Below are 27,972 nucleotides of genomic sequence, written 5' to 3'. Positions count from 1 at the left end.
TAAAAGGAGGTCTCAGCTGGCAGGTCCCTCAGGGCCAGGTCCCCAGACCCTGCCCAGCTGTCATCGCTGAGGGAGCCAGGCACCCAGGACACAACTGGCTCTCAGGCTCCTCAGGCCACCCATATGGTGGAGACCAGGTCCCACAGGCTGCATCCCATACAGACGGTGCCTCCATTAGGTCGCAGAGACAGGAATGGTGGGGGAAGTTCACTGCTGCCTTAAGGACTAGACCCCGCCAGTGGGCAGCTGTGGTGAGAGCTCTGGAGCCCTGCAGGACACAGCCCCCAGCTTGTTCTCTGAACTCCCCAGCTCACAGGCTGGTCCGAGGCAGGGTGAGCTGGAGGGTCCTGAGGAGAAGGCTGGTATCTGCCTCTTACCTCACTCTCTGCCTGATGACCACCACCGTTGGCTGAATGGAACCACTAACGGTCGCTAGCTCATTGACGGTTGTTTGTGGGAGGGGCCCAGTGTCAACCAATGGCTGAACAGAACCACTAACGGTCACTCAATGACAGTTAGCCACTTCGGGGAGGGGCCCACTAGCACTGACCAATGGCTGAACAGGACCACTAATATTCCTGGGTACTAGTTTCCCAGTAATTGGAGGAGATGGGGGAAATGCTGCACAGCTATAGGCAGAGCTGCGTTCTGTTACACTACCAGCTCTTTCACCCTCCTGAACGCAGGAATGTAGTCTGTTTCTTTCAGTGTTTGACTCACACTTGTTGTTCAGTCACTAAGTCATGGCCGACTCTTTGCAACCCTGTGAACTGCAGCATGGCAGTCTTCCCTGTCCTTCACTATCTCCTGGAGTTTGCTCAAACTCATGTGCATTGATTTGGTGATGCCATCCAACCATCTCATTACCTGTCACCCTCCCTCTTCTCCTGCCTTCAGTCTTTCCCATCATCAGGGTCTTTTCCAATGAGTCAGGTCTTTATATCAGGTGGCCAAAGTATTGGAGCTTCAGCATCAGTCACATACTAGCAGTGAATAAATGTTTGTTGAATAAAAAAGTGACAAAATATTATAAATAAAAATGAATTGGTAAAAAATATTACCCTAGTCGCCAGCCCCTGGTAGAGTAGGGTCTTCCCAAAAGTATTTTATCTAAAGATAAATTGTCTGACTTTCTCATAATAGACTCACTTCATATCTTCAACTTCTAATTCATTTACCCTATGAATTCCAGCAAGATACTTTTCTCATACAGCTTTTATTTCACACAGTTGAGTTTTTCACTTGCTACTACAGACTTGCTAAGGCACCCAGCTCAACCCCAGGATCCAGGAACACATTACTGCCTGCTCCTGGGATTATGAAAGAGCAGGAACAGAGCCCACCTCAAGTTTGTCTACTGACCTTCTCCTGCAGAGATCTCTGTCCTTCTGTATAGGCCCTGGAGCTCTTTACCCCAGTGCCAAGGGGTCCTTACTGGCAGCCAAATGTCACTGAAAAAATGGAGTTCATTCTCTTTGCCATCATACTCTTCCCTTTCAGACCCCTCAGTAACTGCAGATGTAATCAGCTGAGTGTAGGCAGCTGAAGCCTGGATCTCAAGGTCCCGGGTGTCATGATTAATTGAAGGCTTCTGTGGGTTTGTTGAGTAAGTATGGTTTCTTAAGGTCCATCAGCTTTGTAATCACACCTGGAAAGGGCAAAACTTCTTCATTCTGTATTTTTTCTCAAAGAACTAACAAGTCTTGTAGTCACTCTCTGTGCCAGTAGATATTACACATGTTTCCAGGTCCTCAGGCTGCTTCCTGATTTTTGAACAGATTTGTGTAAAGTCCTGACATTGCACTTAATGCTAAGAATGGTGCTGAGGCCCTGCAGCATCACATGAGTTAGAAGACAGCTGCTCATATCAAAAAGCCAAATCCCTACTAGTTTAAACAAGTAGGATTTATCTTCCTGCCCGCCCCCCTTATCTAACAAGACATATGTCTAACGCTGCAACTCAAAGTACCCTTAGAAGCGAGACTTCTTCTATTTTCTGCTCTACTCTCCTTAATAAGAAAACATTATCATCTCCTTGTTACGAGATGGCTGCTGTTTCTGTGGGTTTCATGTCCTTAATTCTAGGCAGAAAGAATAAGCCAGGGGAAAGCATCACCCCTTCCAGAATTTCCAAGAAACTTTGAGCTGGTGCCACAAGGCTATATTCAGCTGCAAGGGAGTCAGGTAAAGAGTATTTTCAGTTGGGCATGGGGCTGACCTATCCATTTAGGCACAGTGTCTAGAGCTCTTCATATTAATACTTTTAGGATCCTCCAAAAATGTATAAATCTTTCTTTTAAAATCAGAAGTGAAAAAGACTATACTGAATATGAATATACAACAATGAATCTAGTCTGAATTGTGTTTGTCTTTATACCAATGAAGTTGTGAAATTCAATTTTAACTTTTAAATAGAGAGGGAGTCCACAAAGGCCAAAGCATCTAAGGATGATGAGAATCACATCACAGCCATGATTGGGATGATCCCGCTGGATTCCAAACTGGAATGATGCCACATTAGCATGCTACTGTCTTCTTTCCCTCACCCAGAAAGCAGATTTCATAAGACTATGAGTATTACAAAATTAATACACAGAAATTATAACAGCATTCTCACCAGAGAGATAGTGCCCATTACAAGTATTGACTAGTGATTATTAGTTTTTCTGAATGGTATATAAGTATTTTTTCTTTCAAAATAAGATGCTATTGTGCAACGCTACATTCCTTGACATCATTTTCCAAACCAAGAAATTTTAATAGCTTCACCCTTTGGCTGCCCATGGTTTATCATTGCCCAATCTGCTCATTCCTTTCCTTGGTGCTTTGCCAGTAAGTTGGGGATTATTTAGACTAGTGACTGCCATATATGCTTTCTAGTTACCTGACTACCTGTACAGCCTGTCACCTTGGCCCTTCCCCAAAAGACCATTCAAGGAGGAGTTGTTTTTAGCAATTACTGTATTTTCATTTGGAGTTAGAAAAGAGTAGGTTTTTCTCTTCTCCACAAACATTTGGCCACCAATTGCCAAGAGTATCACTTGTGAGTCATTTGGAAGAGCTATTGGCCCTTAATTGTTTCCAGATGACATTTGAAATGGATGATGTGGTGGAATTCGTTTCCTATTCTCAGAGTACCAAGAATAAGCTTAGCACCTCAAAGCATCCTACTTGAAACCTCTTACAGAGAGCATGTGCCCCATACAGCACATGTACAGGGAATTTGTCCCTAAAGATGTGGCTTCTGTTGACAGTACTAATACAGAATCCTTGAAGCAGAGACAGTCTCTTGTTCAACTTGGTCCTCTCATGGCAGTGCAGTGGCCATAGTGGTCTCTTTAGCCTCTCACTGAATTTTAATCCAAATTAATTAAATTGCCAGCATAAAAGAAGCTGACCTTAAAACCATTTTATGTTTCCAAAATCAATTCAGGATAATGGATTTTTCCTGGGAAAAAAACAAACTATCATTATGTATGATCCTGGCTAAGAGGAGTGCCAGTATCCATATAAGAAAGATATGGTCAGCATCATGTTCTCTTAGACAAAAGGAGAGCCCTGGAATCAGCTTAGGAAGGAAAAAGTAAAGAGAGTAAAGGTTAAAAAAGGAAACAACTCTTTCTGAGAGGTGAGATTAATGGGTAAATTGTTTCACTTTCTAAACACAGTTTCTTCACCTAAAAAATGAAGGTAACATTGCCTGTGTGTGTGCTTGGTTACTCAGTTGAGTCCTACTTTTTGTGACCCCATGGACTGTAGCCCGCCAGGCTCCTCTGTCCATGGGATTCTCCAGGCAAGAATACTGGAGTGGGTTGCCATGCTCTCCTCCAGGGGAACTTCCCAACCCAGGGATTGAACCCAGGTCACCTGCACTGCAGGTGGATTCTTTACAGTCTGAGCCACCAGGGAAGTCTACTTCAGAATAAATTGTGATGAAGACCAATCAAGATAATTTTTGTAAAGCAATAGGGCAATGCCTCTCACATTTTAAGACCCCAATAGATGGTGTCTATATCTTTATTGGGCTACCCTGATAGCTCAGTTGGTAAAGAATCCACCTGCAATGGAAGAGATCCTGGTTCGATTCCTGGGTCAGGAAGATCCAATGGAGAAGGGATAGGCTACCCACTCCAGTATTCTTGGGCTTCCCTTGTGGCTCGGTTGGTAAACTGCCTGCAATACGGGAGTCCTGGATTTGATCCCTGGGTTGGGAAGATCCCCTGGAGAAGGGAATGGCTACCCACTCCAGTATTCTGGCCTGGAGAATTCCATGGACTCTATAGTCCATGGGGTTGCAAAGAGTTGGACACGGACTGAGCGACTTTCACTTATATCTTTACTACTTTTATAGTTGCTGCTGTTGTTATTTTTACAGTGAAGTAGAATTACCAGTCTAGCTCAGGAGGTCTATTTTATGGTTGTAATCATTATGGTAGGGGTGTTGCAAGATTATAATTGGGAAAGAAGAATATGAGAAAAGCATATACTTTTGAGTGATGTCTCTCCTTATCCCTAAATGTTCTTCTTTCATGGGGAAACATTTTTTATTTGTTCACAACTTTCAGCCACCATGAAGAAACCCTCTGGGAAAGCAATACTCTAAGGCATGATTCTTTCACCCTCTACTAAACCCAAGAATGGAGTCTCTTACACATCACAGACATTTTGTGATTTTTTTTTTTAAGATTTGTTTTTAACTAATGAATCTCATATACCATCTCCTATCTAACTACTCCCTTTAGTTACACAACTGTGTGCCAGACTTTGGGAAATGCAGCACAAAGTCATGCAATTGCTTTGCTGTGGGGGTGGGTGTGAGGCTGTCCTCTAAAGGGTGGGATTTTCCTCTGTCGACCATACACCCAGGGAGAAAATAAATCATGCTTTGATCCCACCTTTATAAAGAAGAACTATTCCCTTTTCTTTGGGACTGAGCTGAGGTTAGAGGTCTCCATTCTAGCTAAAGGAGAATAAGCTCAGTCATGTGCATAGAGGTCAGGGGATCCCTTCATGACAGGGTATAGGGAGCTCAGGACCAAGACAGCCTAGGGAAGCCCCTAGGATGAGATTCCAGAAGACATCCTGTCTAGAACCAGTTTTAAATTTTCTCTTTCTTGCATCATCATTGCCTCCTCTTGCATCTAATACCTCAATCAGCCTTTGTTAAACATTGACACAGACTCCCTGTGGCTCAGCTGGTAAAGAATCTGCCTGCAATGCGGGAAACCTGGGTTTGATCCCTGGGTTGGGAAGATTCCCTGGAGAAGGGAATGGCTACCCACTCCAGTATTCTGGCCTGGAGAATTCCTTGGACAGAGGAGCCTGATGGACTGCAGTCTGCAGGGTCGTAAAGAGTCAGACATGACTGAGCAAATTTCACTTCACAAGTTAGAGATAGCAAAAGATGAAAGATTAGTAAACAAGGAATATCAGTCAGAGCAAGAAAGCCAGCTGAGGGGTGCAGGGGAGACCAAGTCATTTAATGGAACAGAAAATAATTTCTAAGCATATTCTGAAAATTCCTCAGGGTGGTGAGGGGTAGAGAAGAATATGAGAACACCAGATCTCCACAAGGCACAGGATGGGATTTCACGCTATCATTATATTTATATATATATATATATATATATATATATATATACATATATATATATATATTGGAGGAGGGAGGGCGTTGCTGGTTTTACTGTCATTGTTGTTTGAATTAAAAGGAAAAACTGCCCCAAAAGCTAGAGAGTTTGCCAACACTGGAGCTGTCTTCATTTGCTGGGACCACCATTAAAAAATACTACAGACTGCATGACTTAAACAAAATGCATTTTTCTCCCAGTCTGGAGGCTAGAGGTCTGAAGTCAAGGTGTCAACAGGACTGGTTTCTTTTGAGGCCTCTTTCCTTTGCATGCAGATGGCCACCTTCCCGCTGCGGGCCTTCTCACGTGGCTCTCTGTGCTCAAACATCCCTGGTGTCTCTCCAGCCTCTGGTAAGGACACCAGTCCTGTAAGCCCCATGAGGAAACCCTAATAACCTCACAATCACCTCTTTAAAATTATCTCCAAATATAGTTGTATTCTGAGATGCTGGAGCCTAGGGCTTCAACTTATGAATTTGGGAGGGACACAATTCGGGCGTTAATATAGATGTCAAAATGCAATTAACATCTAGGCCCTGAAGTCTCGAAAAATAAAAGAAGGAGATACAGGGGACAGCACCATCAGGGTAACAGCCTTTCTCCTCTTTATTCTGATCCTCTCTCTTGTCTGCAAACACCACATTGGTTTTCACTGACTGTCTTTCTGAAAATCCTAGGCTGTCTCCTTGATGCTAACTTTCTTGAAGATTTCCATAGAGAGGCTTCGATTAGGGTTCAGTGGAATGGTGTGGTGGAAGGACTGCAGGGTTAAAATCAGAAGATGAAGGAAGGCTCTGGTAGGCCCAGCAGGAATAACATGGCTGACAGATGACTGGTTTGCTGCACAGAAATCTGCTTTCTGCACTCGACTTCCCAACTGCCTCTGGGACATCCACCACTTCATTCACACACACTCAAGGCAAAGCACTCCAACATCGCTGATCATTTTTCTGGCAGATTTCCAGTGTTCATTCTTTGTGTTAACAGTGGCCGAGAAAATTACGCAAAGTATCCAGGATGTTGACATCAGTTCAGTTCAATTCAGTCACTCAGTCGTGTTCGACTCTTTGCGACCCCATGGACTGTAGCACACGAGGCCTCCCTGTCCATCACCAACTCCCAGAGATTACTCAAACTCACGCCCATTGAGTTGTTGATGCCATCCAACCATCTCATTCTCTGTTGTCCCCTTCTCCTCTGCCTTCAATCTTTCCCAGCATCAGGGTCTTTTCCAATAAGTCAGCTCTTCGTCTGAGGTGGCCAAAGTATTGGAGTTTCAGCTTCAACATCAGTCCTTTCAATGAATATTCAGGACTGATCTCCTTTAGATGGACTGGTTAGATCTCCTTGCAGTCCAAGGGACTCTCAAGAGTCTTCTCCAATACCACAGTTCAAAAGCATCAATTCTTCGGCGCTCAGCTTTCTTTATAGTCCAACTCTCACATCCATACATGACTACTGAAAAAACCATAGCCTTGACTAGATGGACCTTTGTTGGCAAAGTAATGTCTCTGGTTGTTAATATGCTGCCTATGTTGGTCATAACTTTCCTTTCAAGGAGTAAGCGTCTTTTAATTTCATGGCTGCAATCACCATCTGCAGTGATTTTGGAGCCCAAAAAAATAAAGTCAGCCATTGTTTCCACTGTTTCCCCATCTATATGCCATGAAGTGATGGGACCAGATGCCATGATCTTAGTTTTCTGAATGTTGAGCCTTAAGCCAACTTTTTCACTCTCCTCTTTCACTTTCATCAAGAGGCTCTTTAGTTCTTCACTTTCTGCCATAAGGGTGGTGTCATCTGCATATCTGAGGTTATTGATATTTCTCCTGGCAATCTTGATTCCAGTTTGTGCTTCATCCAGCCCAACATTTCTCACGATGTACTCTGCATGTAAGTTAAATAAGCAGGGTGACAATATAGAGCCTTGACGTAATCTTTTTCCTATTTGAAACCAGTCTGTTGACCCATGTCCAGTTCTAACTGTTGCTTCCTGACCTGCATACAGGTTTCTCAAGAGGCAGGTCAGGTGGTCTGGTATTCCCATCTCTTTCAGAATTTTTCATGTCAGAATATTGACATACTATTTGTTTTACTGTCTACTTCAAAGTTCCTCAGAATTCTCTGCATTTTACTTTCTAGAACAAATATTCTTGGCATAAGCATAAAGGATGCCTATGCAGTTATTTTTAATGGCAGCAGAAAGCAAGTTCTGGATGTTCAGGTTGGAAGCAAGCTGTCTTTTAGCAATGAACAATTAATGGCTATGTAGTAATAAGTTTGGCTGGCACAGGCTTATTTCTTCAATTCACTGATATGTAACAACAACCACAATGTATTAAAAAATGATCTTGTTTCTATTGAGTGATCTCCCTTTGCTCTCGTTCTTATGCTACAACTTACCTAGCGTTGCCCCAGGTTCACCTTCAGTTTCATTTATTGAAGATGACATCTAAGGAGACCGGTTTGATTCACCAAATCATAAAGCTAGATGGGACAAAAAGAAATGGTTCAGTTAAATCTGTCAGGAAAATTCCAGTGCAACAAAACCATCAACATTTTCCAGGGCAGAAAGGCAGTGTTTCTGGTATATTTCACTGTCTGAAGGATTTTCCTGTGTCAAGTCACTCCCCTGTTGTAGCATCTGAATTTGAATGAACTCGAAATTACTGAATCCTCTGCCCCATATCTAGTCTAAGGAAGAGGCCTGATATTCCAACAATTTCCAAACAAATACACAGACTGAATTTTGAATGGTGACCCTGGGTTCCCCTTGAAATTTTGATTTCCAGTGTTAGTCACAGCTACAGCTGGAAGACTATTTAGCCTACAGCTGATTCAAGAATTCTTGCCTAATGGCTGATGATTCGTATGGTGAGTCCCTTGAAATCTGAAAATTAATGCTAGTCAAAATGCAAATTTCCAGGGGGAACCCTCTGCAACTATTTGAAGCCCAGTTATTTTTCTCACGATATGCTAGAATTTGGCAGGTTGCTTATTTTAGGCTATTTGCATATGACTTTGCTATACTTTTGCATGGATGAGCAAAGCATAGAATGTCCTCATCCTTCTGTGGTCTCCCATTCTACTTTCTTTCCCTCTGTCTTCAGCAAGGATCCATGTCTTCGAGAAGACCACTCACCCAACAGTGCCCTCTGCCTCTCATCAGCAACGTAGCAGTGGGACCAGTCAGAGCTGGCTCTGGCCTCCTGACTTGGCCAAAGGGAGATTTGTTCAGTGAGCTGCTGTTTGCAAATAAAGAGCGCAAGGGATGGCCAGTGGGTGACAAGTGGCTGAGGAAGGACTTGGGCTCTCCACTGTGGCATGTAAAAAGCATCTTCACCAGCCAAGAAACCCAGGGTTTCTGGACAGAGAGTCACAGTGGAAATGCTTTGGGAGTCATCAGCATAGCTGTACTGCATCCCCCACCATTGCCAAACAAAGCCCAGATCAGACCCTTATTTCATAGGTAAGGAAATTAAGTCCCCAGGACTCAAGATCGTTTGCTGACGTTTGTGTAGCTAACTCATTGCTGTAAAGCTGAGCCCATAACTCAGGTTCCCTGATTTCTAGCTCAGGGTTCTTGATACTATACCAAGTGGCTCACAAGGGTTACTCCAATGTCCCACCCATCCCACAGGGCCACTCAAGCCTCCAGACTACACAAGTCGGCTGTCTGCATGCCACACCAAATAAGGTCTGAGGATGTGAGCTTTGCAGCCAAAAAACCTGAAGCTACTCTTCTTTCCCTGAATCAAAAATTGTCCATTCCCCTCACCAGCCAGCCCCTGGAGCAGCTAAAGGACATGACGTGGCTTTGCACGCTCATTCTATAGGGAACAAAGGAATACAAATTATAGCTCCTATTACTGGTCTCCTCAAATTCCTTCAGTGTTTCTCTGCAGAAGGTCACAATCCTTGGCTTGTTAGTAGAGGCATCCTTTAGCCTGCTCTGAACCTCCCTGCTTCCTCTCTTCCCAGCAGCTCCTTACCCTGCCCCCTCTAGTCAGTGATGGATCCTTGCTCTTTGCTATCCCATTCCCCTTGGTAGAATGTCCCTCCCACACCCTTCACTTAACTCTAGCTGAGCCGCCAGACACATATTGTTTTTCCTAGGCCTTGCCCCGGAGGCTCCCCTCCACCTCCTCTCTAAGGTCATTTAAGCACTCCCTGCTCACAGAGCAGGTGAGGTCAGGTATTGTTTTCTGTGTCTCCCAGGCTCTCCTTCCTTAGTGGCTCCCATGCTGTTTAGTATCTATCGGACACACCTGATACCGTCTTGCCTCTGTGCCTTTTGCCCATGCTGTTCTCTTGCTGAGAATTCCATTTCTCATTTCTATCAGAATCCTAGCTATAATCAAAGTCAGTTGAAATACAATCTTCCATTTAACTGTCCCTAATCCTCTGCATTCTAGTGCTGTGGTGACAAATTACCCCAAACTAAAACAACACCAATTTACACCTTTATAATCCTGGAAGGCAGAAGTCTGAAATGGCTTTCACTGGGCTACCATTAAACGATTGGCAGGTCTGTGTTCCTTCTGCAGGAATCTAGAGGTGGTTTCCTTGGCTTTCCCAGCTTCTGGAAGCCACCCACACTCTTTCCATCTTCAAAGGCAGCAGGCGTGTATCTTTAAATCTCTCTCTGCTTCTGCCATCACACTGCTCCTCACTGTCCCTCTGGTCTGCCTCTTATAAGAATTCTGTGATTACTCTGGGTTCATATGAATATTCCCAGAAACCTCATCTCAAGATCTTTAATCACGCCTGCAAAGTCCCTTTTACCATGTAAAGCAACATATTCACAGGTTCTGGAGATTTCCCTAAAAGAGAATCTATCTTTTTCATTTCTATAACCTTATAACATTGTGGTTGAGTATCTATAATTCAGGGTCCATCTAAGACTGTATACCCTTAGAGCAGGGTAATAGCCTTTATTTAAAATTCAGGTAAAACTTTATTTTTGGATGCTGGTATTTGAATTTCATATTATTTTCACATGTCACAAAAGATAATTTTTTTCTTTTTCTTTTTGTATTGAAGTACTGTCAATATATTACATTAGTTCCAGGTGTACAATACAGTGATCCAACATTTATATACATTACAATCTGATCACCATGATAAGCTTAGTAAACAACTGTCACCATACAAAGTTATTCCATCTTTATTGACTATAGTCCCTGTGCTATACATTACCACCTCCATGACATAACTGGAAGTTTGTATGTCTTAATCCCCTTTACCTGTTATATACAATCCACAACCCCCTCCTGTCTGGCAATCACTAGCTTGTTCTCTGTATCTGTGAGTCTGTTTCTATTTTAATATGTTGGTTTATATTCCACATATGAGTGAAATCATACAGTATTTATCTTTCTCTGTCTGACTTATTTCACTTAGCGTAATTCCTTCTAGATCCATCCATGTTGTCACAAAAGGCAAGATTTCATTCTTTTTTTATGCCTGAGTAATATTCCATTATATGTATTTCTCCTGACAATTTCATTTCTTGAAACAGTCTAACCTGTCTTCTTCACTGCAATGTCCACATACAGGCACAAAGATAATTTACATAAGTATGATTATTATGGAAATATCTATAGTAATGAAGAATTGGAAACAAATTAAAAGTCTATCAATATGGTAGATAAATTATGATATAGTAAAAAAGACAGAATATTAAGCAGACATTCAAAACAAGAGGGAGAGGCATAAACAGGCATGGAAAACATTCACCATGTGTTAAGTTTAAAAAAAAAAGCAAGTTTCATGCAGTACATCTAAAACAATTTGGCTTTCGAAAACAAATCATGTGTATGATAGGTTATATATGCAAACAGAAGGATCTGGAAGATAGGTTATTACTTGCCTATGTGATTTTGGAACATTTTCACCCTCTCTGAACATTTGAACTTGATTTTAGAGTTACGTTTTGCTTTCATGATCGGAAGAAAGGAGAGAAACCTATTCTGAAAATACAGCAACAGATATTATGTGGCTTCTGGAAGCAAGGGAGGTCAATAATGGGCCTTTGGTAAGAGACCAAAACACAAGACATTCTGTTTTCAGAGGAAACTGAAAGCTAAGGAAATCCTACCCCGTAATTATTGTTTTTGAAACTAACTGCTTTACATTTACTTTCTTTTCCACAAAATGACAGCAGTCACTTAAAAATGTTTCTCAGTGATATTAGGATGTCATGATTCCACAGTTGTCTACGTCTGACTCTTTTCAGGTGCTTCTGCAGTGTGACAACAAGCTTAAGGAAATCTCCCAGAATTCCCAGGTTGAGGAGTGAGGGAAAAAAACCACCTTTTTGTTGTTGAATTGGATACAGGCTTACGGGCAATATTAACAAAAGAATACTTTTAAGTAGATTTAAATAGACCATTCATGGTGTAAATTTCTTTTCATTTAGTCCATTTGTTTCCTTAAATCTCTGTGTCTCTCTATATATTTCTTTTCTTCTATACTCCAGGGTCTAATCAATTTAGAATTCTTTACACGTGATAATTCTTTGAATCGAGTTTGGCCACGAAAACAGCAGGATGCTATCAAACTTATTTTTGTATGTATGATTCCATATGTTTAAAAGTCAACATGCAAATATATGCAAAAATTCTAAAATTAAAAAAAAATAAACTCCCTGAACTTAATACCAGGCCTTATGGGTGGTTCCAGGTGTCTTGAAATTGGGTGGCTTGTGTGTGTGGGTGAGTGGTAGATGGTGAGTACCAGGCTCATTCTCTTCCTTAAAGTTGCTAAAAATGAAATCTTACAGGAGACCAAGGAAATACACTCAATAATGCTCAACAATGATTTTCTAATTGACATTTTTTTGTAGATGCTTTTTAAATGAACATAAGTCCATTTACTTTCATCAACAATACTGCCACTGTTAACCCTGGAGTGAGAACCACAAGATGACACCTTTATACTCTGCCTAGCACCATGATTCCTCTATTACAGAATAATAAACCCAATTATCTGTTTGTTCAAAATTTCCACTTAACTCCATAGTATTCAAAAATACTGCTATTATATTCTTGAGTCTCATTTCCATTATTGGCAACCTTCTCTACATACGATGTCTTCTGCTCTGATGAGGCTAAAATTTACCTTGCAAAATTCTTTGCTTAGTGTCATAATAAGAGTTACGAATTTACAAAAACTTGGTGCTATTTATTTCTACTTAGAATCACCTCCTTCTCTCTGGAATCATAGAACTCTTATAAGCAGTCAGCGTACTAAGGAAAATCAGTGTGCTTCCTTGCAAACACAAGGGAAAAAAAGAATGAAGGAAGGAATTCCAGTGGTGGGTTTGAGCTATAACAGACAAGAGAATTCTAAGAGGTTTGGAGTGCTGCAGGTATCTTCCCAGCTCTAGGAAGGCTCAAGCTTGCAGAGTACCACCCATACTCCTACTTTTTAATCTCCAGCCTCCCACTTCCTGCCCACATACTCTCCTTCCCCTGACCCAGTACCTCCCCACTTCATGCCCACTCACCTTCTTACCACCTATCTGCATACTCACCTATAAAGGCAAGCTGATGACATAAAGTTCAGAATATGAATAAATATGTTGTAGGGATAAAATGTCACTCATTTTTGATTTCTTGGCACATTCTAACACGTAAAGTAACCCTCCCCAGAATGGAACACAAATGTGCCCTGTTCATCCCAGGCAATGGATCAAGTAATTGTGTTTCTGAGGATGAAAACTGCCTTATTGGGAAAGTAAAGATAGTTTTTTTATAGTTGAAGATTTGGGCTCATGTTTAATCAGTAAGAGTCAAGTCTCCTACCGATTGGGTCTTTTGTGAGAGAAAATAAAGAAATTTGAGCTTTTGGATAAAGCAGAAATTGGAGTGAAGTGAGGGAGTTTGAGAAGAAAGGGGATGAAGGGAGAATGGAGCCCTGAGCCAGGACGGTGTTCTACTCCGGCCAGGGTGGACCAGGAAAGGAACCAAGAAAAAAGCCTCCATGAAGATGTTATCATAGGCATATTAGCAAAGATTTTTCCCAGCTGGAAGAAGAGATTCTCAAGATAGATGTTTGGCCAGGGAGATTTAGAGTCACGCATCTCAGATTGGTAGTCACAGATGCCCATACAAACTGGGGATTTAGAAAGGATATTCATACAGGAGATCATGTTCTGGTGACAGTATTTTCCATAAAATAAAATGCATTTCTATTATAAGTGTTATTCTAAACTGGAAAGAATGGATAGTGAGTGTAGACAGTGGCTGGGCAGGGCATGGGTGTGGAGAGGGGTAGGTAGCAGTTGGGGGAAAGGGTCAGGCTTTTGGGAATACCAGAAAATAAGAACATAAAGAGAACAGTAGAAGAAACAAAGTTATTAACAACCTTAAATACAGAAAGATCATCTTGCCAATGTACAATTCAGATAAATACTGGACAAGTTATTTTTAAGTATTCAAGACAACTAGAGTCATTGATCCAGAGTCTATTTTTCATATATTTATGCTGGAATTCATTTTGGTATGGTTTTATTTTTAAAAATATGTACCTATTTTGTTTATGCTTGTTTTTTCAGACCTGGAGAATTTATATTCATGGATAAAAGAAAGCTGACGATAAGGTCAGTGATTCATCACAGATAATTATTGAGAAACTAACCATGGAGACCAAGGACAGAGCTGGAGAATTCAGTGGGGGAGGGGTGATACAGAGGGAGGAAAGGACCTAACTTTTTTTTTTTTACTTTACCCTATTGTAGTGGTTTCTGCCATACATTGACATGAATCCGCCATGGGTATACATGTGTTCCCCATCCAGAACCCTCCTCCCACTTCCCTCCCCATCCCATTCCTCTGGGTCATCCCAGTGCACCAGCCCTGAGCACCCTGTCTCATGCATCGAGCCTGGACTGGCGATTCATTTCACATATGATAATATACATGCTTCAGTGCCACTCTCCCATATCATCCTGCCCTCATCCTCTCCCATAGAGTCCAAAAGACTGTTCTATACACCTGTGTCTCTTTTGCTGTCTCTCTACAGGGTTATCGTTACCATCTTTCTAAATTCCATATATGTGTTAGTATACTGTATTGGTGTTTTTCTTTCTGGCTTACTTCACTCTGTATAATAGACTCCAGTTTCATCCACCTCATTAGAACTGATTCGAATGTATTCTTTTTAACGGCTGAGTAATATTCCATTGTGTATATGTATCACAGCTTCCTTATCCATTTGTCTGCTGATGGACATCTAGGTTGCTTCCGTGTCCTGGCTATTGTAAACAGTGCTGCGATGAACATTGGGGTACACGTGTCTCTTTCAATTCTGTTTTCCTTGGTGTGTATGCCCAGCAGTGGTATTGCTGGGTCATATGGCAGTTCCATTTCCAGTTTTATAAGGAATCTCCAAACTGTTCTCCATAATTGCTGTACTAGTTTGCATTCCCACCAACAGTGTAATAGGGTTCCTTTTTAAAAGGGAGACTATGGTAAATGCTGAAGACTAGTCCATTTAACATCTTTTTCAGGGGATTTTTCCTGAGCACGTGATGAGGCAGGAGGCAAACGTTTATAGCCAATCTGTGTCATAAGGAAAAGTCATGCCAAGATATGGTTTCCTTTTATGGCTATGATTACCCTACAGAGAGATGGGGGTGCTTTAGACCTAGTGAATCTAGACTTAAGCAAGGCACCTGACAAAGTCTAAGTTCTGTCCTTGTAATCAAGTCAGGGAAAAAGCAGCAGCAGTGGCAAAAGCTAATCCTTAGATTAGTGCTGAAACAGTTGCTTAAGAGTAGCCTAGGAAGCTTGTTAAATGTCCAAGATGCCTGTGCCACGGCCCTTTAGGCCCTGGAGTGAATTCCAGAAGTCAGGTTTTGGTAAGCTCCCCAGATGACACCCATGAGCAGACAGGCATGACCTCTCTGAAGGAAGCTGACTGACAGAGCAAAGACAAGCTGAAGAGAGATGTCCCAAGGTTCCATGCGTGTTCCATTCCAGTCAACACTCTCCTCAGTATCCCAGATAAGAATGAAAAGTTTATCACATTCAAGGATGACAGGAAACTGGACAAGATGGCAGAGTTAGCATCCAAAATGATTCAGCCTAAGTTTGACAAGATAAAAACCTACGATTAGGTTAAAATAAGATTGTCAGTAAAATTTTCATATCACCTACAACTTCAAGTCACAGGGGAGACCTCCAAAATTCATTTTATTATTTGTAATTTTAGAAAGTCAATGAAAAAGAATGCAGGGATCTGGCCTGGTCAGACTGGGCAGGAAGATGATTATGTATAGACAGATGTTGGGAGACAAAGAATCAATCATGTGGTCAATTTGGCACATGAGTGTGGAGTTAACAGATTTCTATGAGCAAACTCAGGGAAAAAAAGCATAATGTGTGTGCCTTGAATCCAAAAGTGTAGATACATGGCACACCATTCATACAGTTATGGAATCAAGTATTAAAAAGGTGTACTGCACCTCATCAAGGTCCTGATTAAACACTCTAGTTATCAGTTAACTAGGATGGTACTTGCCCTCCTTAAAAGGTAAGCATCTTTCAGTCTCAGAATTGAAAACTGAGTAGAGAAATATCTTGGAAAATTAAAACCCAATAATACTAATATTTTTGCATCAAGAAAACTTAAAATTCAATATTTTACATACTTATGTTTGGGAATTGCATTTGAACGACAGCTTTGTAACTTCAATATAAATTGTCTAAGTAATCGATTTAGATGTCTGGTTTGCAGTGGAATTCTTACTAACTGTATAATACAATATTTCAACACTTAACTCATGGTTCATGATATTTATAAACTCAATTTATTAGATTTACATGAAATACTTAGTCCTTGGAAAGTCTGCCAATCAGGCAATCAAATTAAATGGAAATGAAATATATTAAATTTATATATGCAATGTAAAATATGTGAAGTATTTAATTAACTAGTTTTAAATGGATCAAATATTGTTCAAAGGTCATTAGAGTAACTGCTAAAACTGCTAGGCACAACTTGAATAACAGGATTTATAAACTGAATTTAGAACCTGAGGAAGAATGAGGTTATTAAAAAGTAGTGACTTTAATAAAGTGAATATCAATTTTTGAAAACAAAATCAACACCTGAATAGTCTTTTATAGATAGACAAGCTAGCCTTGAGTGAACCAAACTCGCACATCAGCTGTCCAGCATCGGAATGGCCCAGCAGCAAGTGTGAGGATGATGCGGGCTGGAGGCTGAGTCCTGGAAGCTCCACTGGTCTCAGAACGCCAAGTCTGCTGAGGGTGGCTGCAGTCTTGGGGCTGAGCAGAGAGGTCCGTGTTCAGAGAGGGAGTCCATCACTTCCCTCCACTCTACACGGGTCAGGTCCCTTGGCGTATCCTTCTTACTCTTGGAAACCTATCTCTAGAACCAGTTGTTGCTGGCTGCCCGAGCCTGTTTGATCATTCACGGAGGTGCTTCTTAGTTTGTTTTGATAGTTTGATAATGCAGATGTTTTGGCAGATAATAGAAATGGGTGAGATTAGTTGTCTCCCTACAAAGTCACTACTAAGTTATAATGAAAGCAGGTCTCCAAACAAATTCTTCCACATGTCTATCAGACGTTTAATAAGCAAACATCTATCAGTAAATAAGCACAAAACAGTTCATACAATCTATCCTTTTATGTCATCTGACCATACTACTTTTCAAGAAGAAGTTTCTAGAGGCAGATTCAACAGTATTTTAGTGGCAGAAATCTCTACTTCTTATGGAGGAGCTGGCTTCCAAAACTGACAGGGCTCTTATGAAGGCATGGGCTCAGACCCGTGAGGCAGCTTAGCAGAAACTAAAAAAAGCCTGGGCTCAAATATTGGCTGTCCCCATTCACCAGCTTGGGAATTTTACATAATCTCTTCTGCTTTCCATTTCTTCATCTATAAGGCAGGGATAATTAAAAAAAAAAAAAACTACCTATTTTTTAAGGTTGCTGTGGGAACTAACGGCAATAATGCATATAATGTACATAGTGTCAAATAGCCAGCACTCGTTAAATATAAACTATTATTGTCATTGTTCTGTGTAATTACAGAGAGAGAACGAGAGTTTATGGGTAAGAATGAGAAATAAGAAAATAGTCAATTCAGAAAAAGAATTTTCTGGCAATTATGGTATTATAAAAATAGATGAAGCTATCTGTTGCTGAAATAAATTCTTGTCAAGGTCAGTATTCAAGATGAAACTGTCTGTGGACTTATCAGAGGTTTATGTAAGGTTTCAGAGGAGATTCCTGCTGAGGGTGGAAGATTAGATAGAGAGATGTCCCTGTCCTTCTCTCAGGCACACAGATTCTGTAACATTGGCCCCTTTTCTTTTCTTGTAGGTGTGATTTAGACGTGATTATCCATTGGTAGTCACAGAAGGGTTCTCTAGCCTTGCAGTTTTACAGATTGAGAAGGTTGGTCTGGAGAAATCACTTTTTCTTCATTTCTAACTCTGTCCTTTTTAAGAAAAACGGTGAAGTGTTCGGCTGCTGCCCCTTTACTCCTGTTACAAGCAATGTCGTTTCCTGCTGTCACGGTTCTTTCAGGTGCACCAAACATCCACCAGCCTGACATTTCCCCTTCTCCACTTCACAGCAGTCGTCACACACACCCTCAAACAACCTTCATTCTCTGTTTGTTTCAAAAGATACAATAGGACCTTGTTTCTGGGATTAAAATTGTGCCCTGGGCTACTTCTCTAGTTTTCTGCCATTTGTATTTCTATGCCATTTGATTCTTGCATGATTTTTGTATATTTACCCACCCCTGGGCCCCTTCTCTCCTTTGAGAAAGACTACAACTAGCTCTTTATTTAGGAAGTTCCTGCTGTACTGCCTCTATCTGTACAGACACCACTTCCTGACTTCTCCCAGGCTTAAATCATGTATGGTTCCCATCTCTGACCTTGCCCTGGTTATGTTGCTCATTCTCCCCATTTCTTGGTTATCACTTCAGTCAGTCGTGTCCGACTCTTTGCGACCCCATGGACTGCAGCACTGCACTAACGCCTGGAGTTCACATTTCACCTCAGAATTCCCCTAACACCCAAATCTGTTACTTTTACTCCACGTTTTAAAAAATTACAATCAATTTTTAACCAGCTCATGTTTCCTGTGCCCGTTGCTTCATGCATGAAGAGTCAGAGGAATCCCTTGATTCTTGATGAGTAGACTAATCACAAAATAATACAAATGATTTATAAACATTTAAAAATGTTCATCCTCCCTAATATGAAAAAAAAAAAAGCCAGTAGAGGCAATGAAGTACTATTTCACTCTTACAAAATGAGTTGATAGGAAACAAATACTGCAAAAATCTAACCCTAACCCTAACCCTAACCCTAACCCTAACCCTATCCCTAGGACAGGCATCTGTGCCTACCCTGTTGATATGAGTGTAATTTGATACCAGCTTTTGAGAAAGCAGTTTAGCAAAATATAATAAGGAAACACGACCATATATACTTTTGGGGGCAAAGAGGTTCATCACAGCATTATTCAGAGTGTGAAAAATAAGGTAATAGATAAGAAACTTTGCCATAACTGAATATTTTGCAGCCATTCAATTTTTTTTATTCCTCTATTTTTTAAATTAAACTTTTTATTTTGAGATCATTGTACACTCACATGCAGTTGTAAGAACTAATGCAGAGGGATTTTTATGTACTCTTTACCCAGTTTTCCCAGTGATAACATCTTGCAAAACTGTAGCACAGTATCACGATCAGAATGCTGACATTGAGACCGTTAAGATGCAGAAGGTTTCCATCACTATAAGGATCCTTCATGTTGTGCTTTTAATCTCTTGATCCTTCCATGCCCTCTTTTGTGCCCCTTATCTGTTATCTTTTTGTCCATTTTTTGTCATTTCAAAAAAGTTATCTAAATAGAATCACACGGTATGTAAGCTTTTGGGATTGGCTTTTTTTCACTCAGCCTAATTCTCTGGAGATTCATCCAGGTTGTTGCATATATCAATAATTCATTTCTTTTCATTCCATGAGTAGTATTCCATGATATGGGTATACACAGTTTGTTTAGCCAGCCCTTTGAAAGGCATCCGGATTGTTTTCACTTTGAGGGAATAATGAATCAAGCTGCTGTAAACATTCAGGCTTAGGTGTTTACATGAACAGAACTTTGCATTTCTCAAGAGATGTGCAATTGCTGGGTCATGTGTTAGTTGCACGTTCAATTTTTTAGGAAACTGCTAAACTGTTTTCCACAAGGACTGAACCTTTTCACCCTCTAGCAATGTATGAGTGATGCTGTTTTTCCTCACCCCCATCAGCATTTGGTGTTGGCACTATTTTTATTTTAATTATTCCGATAGGTATATAGTGTTAGCCCATTGTGGTTTTTATTTGCATTTCTCTAGTGGCTAATGATGTTGAATAATCTTCAAATCTTATTTGCCATCTGTATGTTCTCTATGTTGAAATTTTTTCATGCCTTTTGCCATTTTCTAGTTGGATAGCTTGGTTTTTTAGTATTGTATTTTTAAAAACTGAGATATAAGTAATATATCATAAAACTCATCCTTTTAAGATGTACAATTTTTAAGTAGTTTTAAGTATATTCAGAAGATTGTATAACCATGACACTTTGTGTAATTCCAGAACATGGTAATCACCCACATTTATCAGCAATCACTTTCCATTCTCTCCTTCCTCACCCCTGGCAACTTCTAATCTACTTTCTATTTCTCTGCATTTGCCTATTTGGGATATTTAATACAAATAAAATCATATAATATATAACTTTATGTGACTGGTTGGGTATAAGGTATTCAAGGTTCATCCATGTTGTAGATGTATCAGTGTTTCATTGCTTTTTTATTGCTGTACAGTATTAAATTGTATGGATATATCACATTTTGCTTGGCTAGTCATCAACTTATGGAGAAGGCAATGGCAACCCACTCTAGTGCTCTTGCCTGGAGAATCCCACGGACGAGGAACCTGGTACGCTGCAGTCCATGGGGTCGCACAGAGTCGGACACGACTGAAGCGACTTAGCAGCAGCAGCAGTCATCAACCTACGGACATTTAAGTCATTTCTACTTTTTGGTGAATATGAATAATGCTGCCATTTACATTTGTTTTGTGTACACATATTTTCAATTCTTTGGCTATACACCTAGGTGTAGGATTGATGAGTAACATGCAGGTTCTACATTTAACACTGTGTTACATTCCCAACAGCCATTTATGAGCATGTAGGAAATATAAAGATTAAGGAAGAGGTTCTGCCATCTCAGACGAGCTATTTCACTGTGGGCGACTAATTATCCCTGAGCCGAGCTAACGATTCTGACCTCGCGTCGCTTCATTGCAGAGGAGCCACAGGTGAAGTGATATAAGCGACAGTCACTCAAGTGTCCTACACAGACAATGAGCAAGTGGCTATTTTCACACTCTTCCCAGGAGCTGCTACCACACTTTTTAAATGTCCCTCAGAGCTAGTCCTCCTCCACAAGAACACACATCAAATGCTCTCTCATTATCACATCTGACAAAGCAGATCCTAGCTGTTAATGACAAATTAGAGCATACCAGTTACCCTTCTGTCTAAGAAAGCGGTGCCCCCTCAGCTCTGCAGGGAACCCTTGTTTTTCAGAAGCTGCTGCTGCTGCTAAGTTGGTTCAGTCGTGTCCGGCTCTGTGCGACCCCATAGACGGCAGCCCACCAGGCTCCCCCGTCCCTGTGATTCTCCAGGCAAGAACACTGGAGTGGGTTGCCATTTCCTTCTCCAGTGCGTGAAAGGGAAAAGTGAAAGTGAAGTCGCTCAGTCGTGTCCGACTGTTAGCGACCCCATGGACTGCAGCCTACCAGGCTCCTCCGTCCATGGGATTGTCCAGGCAAGAGTACTGGAGTGGGGTGCCATTGCCTTCTCCTAGCTTTGGGATTTGGAGGAGTGAGCTGGGGAGGTGGTTTCCGCAGAGGCCTGAGGAAGTACCCTCGGTTGCTCCCCTCTCCCAGATATCCAGAATCTTTGGCACAGACAGCCCAGGGAGAGGAGGAAACAGGAGGAGGTCTAGGGTCTCTGAGAAAAGACGTGGTTGTCTCCTGTCTTCTTGTGGCCCCGAGAGAGGCACTGAGGAGGAGCCCAAGCAGACGTGGGAGCGGTGCACATGGGGCCCTGCAGCAGCTACCGGGTCAGGAACGGGCTCTCCAGCCCCTCAGTTGAGCCACATCACAGGTCATCCTGACGGCCAGCGTGTCACACAGTGTGTTCCTGATGGAAGCCTCGCCCTTGAACCTTCCCAGACCACGGCTACCATTTTCCAAAAGGAGCTGGCTCAGCCACAAACAAGGGTTCTTGTAAGAGGGCAATAGGGGTGGTGAATGCTCCAGAAAACAGATCCCAAGGAAACTGGCTAAAGGAACTGGGGCAGTTCTGCCTGGAAGAGCAAAAGGCAGAGGAGGACATGGAACGCTGTTGTGTAGAAGAAAAGCGCCCACTTAGCCTCTGTAGTGCTGAGAACTCAGCTAGGACCAAAGGGTGGGTGGAAAGTAAGAGAAGTGTTAGGCTCAAAAAGATTCCATCTAATAATTAAAGCTGCCCAACTTGAAGGAATCACAAATTGATGCATTCTTAAAATTCTCTATTCCATGAGGCTTTCACATAGCCACATGGGTCTCTCAGTGAAATCGCTAAGCTGTCTGTTAATGGCACTGTGTACTGTGGGAGGGAATAGGTTAATTGCGTATTGCTTCTATGTAGCTATGCTCAGAGGTAAGTCTAATGGACACATTTATGATGAAAGAAAAGAAGACCCTATTTTTCTACTCTAATGTTCTATGGGCTTTTCTCCAGGGGTTCTGAGGTCCCAAGGACTCGAGGGTTGGAAGCCTGCTGTATAATCACACTTCTCACTGACCCGGGTCCCCCTCTCCTGTGACCACTGACGCGGCTGGAAAGAGATATACTGAGGTGTCTAAAACACTCTGGAAGAAAAGGATTATCACTAAAGAGATTTGACCTTGAAAATCAAATGAATGAAGTAAAGGCTCTAAGAATAATTACCGACTTAATGAATTGGCAGCCCAGGAAGACCGATCTCTGAGATCTTCCTCCTGTTTCCCCGTGTAGTCAGGGGCTCGGGGGACAGGGTAGTCTCCATCTTTCTTTCCTTTCCCCATCAAAATTCATTCCTGTTGTGTTCCCTGGGAGTCTTGTTCCCTGAAGCGCACTAAGTTCATGGCCAGCAAACTTCAAGGCTTCTCCATGCAGAATAATGGGAGAATTCAGGCATTGTGGCTGGGTGAGAAGTATTTCTGGCCAAAAGTGAGTTCCTCAAAAGCCCAGGACAGAGGTGGTTATCTAGTTTAGAGATGTTAAAGTATTTTTGTTCTAAAAAAAGAGAGAATCTTTGGAGTTCCCTGGTGGCCTAGTTGTTAGGAATTGGTGCTTTCACCGGGGAGGCCTGAGTTCAATCCCTGGTCAGGGAACCATTCCACATGCTGTGCTGGGTGGCCAAAATGCAAAAAAATTAAAATTAAAAATTTGGAAAAGAGAATCTTAATAGGGTATTTCCATCATGCAATTTCTAAGTTAACAGTAAAGTTTTTCATCCTAAGTTTAAATACTTTCAAAGGTTATAATTTGAAACACTGTAAATGTTTCTGTTCTAACATAGAAGTTGAATTTCTTTCATAAATGTATGCAATCAAATCTAAACACTGTGGCAACTGATAATCCATAATTTCATTTTTAAAAACAATTTTTTAACTTGCAGAAATTTGACATTTTTTTCATGAACTTAAATTTTTATTCTAGTTCCAAGAATTGTAATTAATGATTTTCTATAAGACTTTATTGATCACCCTATCACATTTATCTGCAGTAAAAAATGTATCTAAATTTAAAAACTTTTATGTTCTGTGATCATAAAACTGTAAGCATTAAAACAAGCTGGTTGTGTGAATTAGCATTATTAGCAATTCACTACTAACTAAAACTACATTAATACATTATATTTATTATTAAACAGAAAAGTTGAAATTAGAATGAAAATACACCTTAATAAGATGATGAATTTTTTCAATTACTTCAAGTATCTGTAGATGAATATTACATAATGCTAAAATGAGACACAGGTTCTCATCAGTTCTATTTCTTTTGTATGTTTTTAAGCAGTAAACTGTAGGAACTGAAAATATTTTATGATAGTAATGTAATTTAACTCTTTGAACGCCTTCCACGTTATATGCCAAAATTCATATGATGATCTACTATCAAAAAATATTTTTAATCTTCTTTCACCTGACAACTTGATTAGGTCCTTCTGCGTTTTTTTTTTTTTTTTTTTTATAAGCAATGAATTGGAAAGCACCCTGACTTGCAAAGGGATTTGTTCTCATCATCAAAATCTAATTCACTTGCTCAATTTCTGGGAAGAAAGATCTTTGCTAAGATTTATCAAATGATTGTTAATTATGTTGTAACACTTTCACCTAAACCCACCTTTTAAAATCCCATGTCTTCAGAAATGAAAGGAATAATAGATAGATATTAATTTCACTACACTTTGGCCAAAACAATGCTTTTTGATAAAAGATTTTTATCATATTTCTTGTCTTAACCATATTATCATTAACTTAGAGTTGCAGATTTAGACCATTAACAGAACTTGTCCATCACAAACATCATTGGCAGAGCCAGTCTTCACTGTCAAACCTATTAGTCAAATCAGATACACTCTCTGTAGAAAAAAACTTTGAATTCATTTTTCAATTCAAATAGTTATTTTGAGGATTATTATAAAAAAATGAATGAGAATTAAAAGTCTATGTTGTGAAACTGGCCACTGAAACCAATCATAATTAAAATGATATGGATCTAATAATTAATTATTAATTATTCAATGTTTAAATAAGTTATAAAAACAAAATTATCCATACACTTTCTTCAATCAAGTAAGAAGAATGATGAAAGGCATGACGGGTTTCTAGTAAAACTGAATGAGGCTATTGAATGCTGCTAACTGACTTTGGAGGATAAATAAGAACTTGTGAAAAAATGGGAAGTGCCACAAATAATAGAAGGGTTTCAGGCTTCTAATCAGTCTAGCAGCACACTAATATTTTTGATGACGTTATGAAAAACATACTAAACATTTTATAAGACAGGATATGATGAGAATTGAATTGACTATAGTTGAAACAAAGTTTATATATATATATAATTGAAACAAGTATTTTACACTATGGTTTGATACCACAGGTTTTGACAGTTTTATTAACTAATGCACATCAAGTCTGAAAGAGACCATATGAAAATTTTTTAATCCTTGATTTTTACCCATTTTATCTTGTAAAAATTGAGTATTTTCAAAAGGCATCCTGGTTACGTTTAAAATAATCAGCAATGCAAATTTACACTGCTGTAGCTGTTCTAGGCTACTTTCTTCCCAGGTAAGAAATATCCTAGGGATGAGTATGGAGACCAGTGGGAAAAAAATGCTTAAAATCACATGAACAAGCCATTTTGGGTATTCAATGTTTCCTACTGATTTTCTCTTTGCTTTCCCCTCTTAGGACTCTCCCTTAAGGGCAAGGCATTTTTTGACGAGTCTGGGGGAGAAAGCATTAAATAAAAATTGTCATTATTTCCATCACTGCATTTTACCAATATTGTCTGAATTCTGAAATCCCATGAATCCAAACACCTCATTTCTGTGTTGTCTAACCACTTTGAATGTGTGTATAAGAAGGGAAAGCCCAAAGCATAATGGATTTATGATTAATCATTAAAGGAACCTTCCTCTTTGCCACATCTGCTGTTTTTGTGTCATATTAAGGACAATGTATTATATTAAGAATTGGGATGCGTGAGACCTATATCTTTTTTAAAATAATGTGGAGAGGACTATTATAAACACAGGCTCATTCTCAGCAGAACAATCTTAGGAAAGAGTCCCGTATGCATAGAGGATCTAGAAATGAGTGTCCTTAAAACAATCTATGAGCATAGACTCCTGGGGAAAACTTCACATGCCCTGAGGTACACTTACCCCGGTTTGAAGACCATGCCTTTTTCAGACCTAATGTAGTCTAACCTGACCCAGTCCAAGGTGTTTTAGCCTGGGAATCTCAGTCACTGGGTGAGGGTAATTCAAAAGTTGAGAAGAGGGCCTGGAGCTGCAGGGGGAACTGCAGCAGCCCCTGTTTGGGGACCAGTAACAAGAAGCCTCTGTTTCCAGTCTGGCATTCACAGCTCTCAAACAGAAAGGTCTTAGAAGGTCCTTGCATCATTTGTGGGTGCAAATAAGCACATCAGCATCTCTGAAATTAGAAGATTCCTGTTGCAAACTCATGTGCCAACAGAGTGAGGCAGGGGAGGTAAATGAACAAAGCAGACAGGGTATGAGAAGATAAGCAGGGTGAGGATTGGATGTGTGAGGGGCCATGCCTCATCAGATGGAGGCTGCTACTCAGCTCTCATTTTTCAAGGGAAGCCCCAAACCTGAATTTTCATGTGAAATCTTCCAATTTGTAAATGGTGGAAATTAAATCAACATTTTTATAAAACACATTTTGCAGGCAAAACAAGTCTGCAGGTCATATCTAGTCCATGGTTTTTGGTTACCAATCTCTGCTCCAAGTCCACAGGGTAATATTTTTACCTTTAGAGAGAGAACAAAGCACAGTCTTTAATCAGAGTTTGGGTCTCCTGCTCTGATTCTGGCTAGTGGTGCAGTTTCTTAGCTCCACTTCAGCAGTTTATTCAGTTCAGTTCAGTCACTCAGTCATGTCCAACTCTTTGGGACCCCATGGACGGCAGCACGCCAGGCCTCCTTGTCCATCACCAACTCTTGGAGCTTACTGAAACTCATGTCCATCGAGTCGGTGATGCCATCCAATCATCTCATCCTGTCATCCCCTACTTCTCCCGCCTTCAATCTTTCCCAGCATCAGGGTCTTTTTCAATGAGTCAGTTCTTCGCATCAGGTGGCCAAAGTATTGGAGTTTCAGTTTCAGCATCAGTCCTTCCAGTGAATATTCAGGACTGATTTCCTTTAGGATGGACTGGTTGGATCTCCTTGCAGTCCAAGGGACTCTCAAGAGACTTCTCCAACACCAAAGTTCAAAAACATCAATTCTTCAGTGCTCAGCTTTCTTTATAGTCCAACTCTCACATCCATACATGCTGCTGCTGCTGCTGCTGCTGCTAAGTCGCCTCAGTCGTGTCCGACTCTGTGCGACCCCATAGACGGCAGTTCACTAGGCTCCGCCATCCCTGGGATTCTCCAGGCAGGAATACTGGAGTAGGTTGCCATTTCCTTCTCCAGTGCATGAAAGGGAAAAGTGAAAGTGAAGTTGCTCAGTTGTGTCCGACTCTTAGCGACCCCATGGACTGTAGCCTACCGGGCTCCTTTGTCCATGGGATTTTCCAGGCAAGAGTACTGGAGTGGGGTGCCATTGCCTTCTCCGATCCATACATGACTACTGGAAAAACCATAGCTTTATTAACTCTGAACAAGTTGTAGCTGATCTTTACAACATGGATCCTGCAAATTTACATTGAAATGCATGGTCAATTATCTAGTGTTTCAAGCTTCACAGGGAACGAAGGAGTTGTCATCATCAAACCCAAGCCACTGAGTTGGATGGAACTTTAAGCATCATTTATTCTAGCGTCCCTGTTTTGATAGCTTCTGACAACATTTTCTAAATATTCCTTTCAGAGTTAATAGCACTTGGGTTAAGAAACAGTATTATAGTTTCTGGATGCTCTCCTCTTCTGCCTTCAGTCTCTGGAGCTCCAAGGGTTGCAAAACTTCTTCAATTAAAGAAATAAACTATGAGTCTACTACCAGCCGTTCTCACTTTCAGCCCCCGGCCTACAATTACCCTGAGGCTTTAACTTCAGATGGTGCGCTGGTTTTCAAATGTGTCCACAAATTTTTTGATACTCCTCCTTCAGGAGGTAGAGCTTAATTCCCTCTCCGTGACTGTGAGCTAGCTATACTTAGTGACTTGCTTCTAATGAGTAGAATATGATGGATGATGGTGACTTCTGAGAACAGGTCACAGGCATTATGGCTTGCTCGCAGCTCTCTCTTAAATTACTCACTGTGGGGAAAGCCAGAGGTGATTACACTTGAATGGCCCTGTGGAGAAGCCCGTGCGTGGGAGAACTGAATTCTCCTGCCAACAACCATGCGAGCGAGCCACACTGGGAGTAGATTCTCCAGTCCTGGTTAAGCCTTCAGATAATTGCAGCCTGCTGACCTCTTGACTGCAAACACAGAAGAAATGCTGTGCCATAGCCACTAGCTCAGCTGCTCCTGACCCCTGACCAGTGGAATCCATGAGA

General features: G+C 40.9%; 2 long non-coding RNA genes across 2 annotated transcripts in view; one reads left to right on the top strand and one right to left on the bottom strand.

Annotated features, from left to right (window-relative positions):
* Positions 1 to 26,943, bottom strand: part of LOC145512132 (uncharacterized) — a 49,997-nt gene extending 23,054 nt beyond the window's left edge. Inside the window, exons 1-2 of the long non-coding RNA XR_014058320.1 lie at positions 25,667 to 26,943; positions 8,034 to 8,117 (exon numbers count right to left, since the gene is read on the bottom strand). This is a non-coding gene — a long non-coding RNA (uncharacterized LOC145512132). The remainder of the gene's footprint in view (positions 1 to 8,033; positions 8,118 to 25,666) is intronic.
* LOC145512134 (uncharacterized) lies at positions 603 to 23,156 on the top strand. The gene is made up of 5 exons (XR_014058321.1): positions 603 to 1,606; positions 2,086 to 2,184; positions 14,191 to 14,235; positions 17,989 to 18,063; positions 22,468 to 23,156. It is a non-coding gene; the product is annotated as an uncharacterized LOC145512134 (long non-coding RNA).
* Positions 26,944 to 27,972: the final 1,029 nt, after the last annotated feature.

This window comes from Giraffa tippelskirchi, chromosome 7 (assembly GCF_054371585.1).
Source record: "Giraffa tippelskirchi isolate mGirTip1 chromosome 7, T2T-mGirTip1v1.2.pri, whole genome shotgun sequence".
NCBI classification, from domain to species: domain Eukaryota; kingdom Metazoa; phylum Chordata; class Mammalia; order Artiodactyla; family Giraffidae; genus Giraffa; species Giraffa tippelskirchi.
Note: the sequence above shows the minus strand (reverse complement) of the source record. Positions and strands in the feature narration are given on the sequence as shown.